Consider the following 1,589-nt stretch of genomic DNA (forward strand, 5'->3'; position numbering starts at 1 on the left):
TGGACTTCCATCAACCGCATCTAAAGATTTCCAGTTTCCATGACTTAATCTTGTAATTTCATAATTTTACTATTACTTTAAAAAAATCTATAACCAATTACCGTATCACTATCCTAAATATTTTCTGTAATATTTCATATGGTTCTCTTTACAAAACTTCCTGCAGACCTACTAGCGTAATTTGCTGTTTACAATTGTTTTTCAAATAATTCTCAAATTTCTTCCAATCTTCCAAGGATCTCTGGTCCCGCCGGTTTCGAATTCTTCCTGTCATCTTGTCCAACTCTGCGTAGTCCATTAATTTTGTCTGCCACTCTTCCATTGTCGGTAATTCTTCTTGTTTCCATTTCTGTGCCAATAGTATTCTTGCTGCTGTCGTTGCATATAAAAACAGTTTTTTATCTCATCTAGTAATATCATAGAATCATAGAATCATAGAGTTGGAAGAGACCACAAGGGCCATCCAGTCCACCCCCTGCCAAGCAGGAAACACCATCAAAGCATTCCTGACAGATGGCTGTCAAGCCTCCGCTTAAAGACCTCCAAAGAAGGAGACTCCACCACACTCCTTGGCAGCAAATTCCACTGTCCAACAGCTCTCACTGTCAGGAAGTTCTTCCTAATGTTTAGGTGGAATCTTCTTTCTTGTAGTTTGAATCCATTGCCCCGTGTCCGCTTCTCTGGAGCAGCAGAAAACAACCTTTCTCCCTCGTCAATATGACATCCTTTGATATATTTGAACATGACTATCATATCACCCCTTAACCTTCTCTTCTCCAGGCTAAACATACCCAGCTCCCTAAGCCGTTCCTCATAAGGCATCGTTTCCAGGCCTTGGACCATTTTCGTTGTCCTCCTCTGGACACGTTCCAGCTTGTCAGTATCCTCACCTACAAACAACTTACAATTTCTTACTTAACATGTCTGGAAAACTTTCATGTTCAGCATCGCAAGAACCATTACACGCAACACTTACTTTCATGATTTTCTAAATTTGATATATAGTTCCCCACCCCCAACCCAGAATCACAGTCCGAGGCCCTAAACTTTAACTTACTGAAGTGGTGTGTAAATCTGGCAGTGTCTGGAGCTGGTGGCAGTGGGAGTCTAAGAAGAACTGGATGGCCACAAGGACCTTATTTCACTCTGCTTCATCACTGTCACTGCTGGAGCAACAAGCTGTACTTAAGTAGTAGGAGGTGAGAGCTTGCAGGGAGGCTTAGAGATGGACAGCGTTGGAAGCTAACCAGGGCGGATTGGATTCCATTGCATTCCTAGTGGCATCATTGAAGGCATTGTAGTGTCTGATTTGGCTCATATACAGAGGTAGAGCATCAGTAGTCGAGCATCTGTCTTGTATCCAGAAGGTCCTAAATTCAATCCCCAGCATTTGCAGGTAAGACGGGCGCGGATCTACACTCATCATTTACAACGTTAAAAATGTGTTACTAAAAATGTGACACCAGAGGGCGCTGTAGAGCAGAGAGCCACTGGCAATGGAAAACAGCCATTTAAGCGTTATAGAACGTTATATTTAATAACGTTTAGAAGATCAACGTAGATCCAGCCTGGAAGAGATTCCTGCCTGA

The sequence above is a fragment of the Lacerta agilis genome, chromosome 7 (genome assembly GCF_009819535.1).
Source record: "Lacerta agilis isolate rLacAgi1 chromosome 7, rLacAgi1.pri, whole genome shotgun sequence".
Lineage (NCBI taxonomy): Eukaryota > Metazoa > Chordata > Lepidosauria > Squamata > Lacertidae > Lacerta > Lacerta agilis.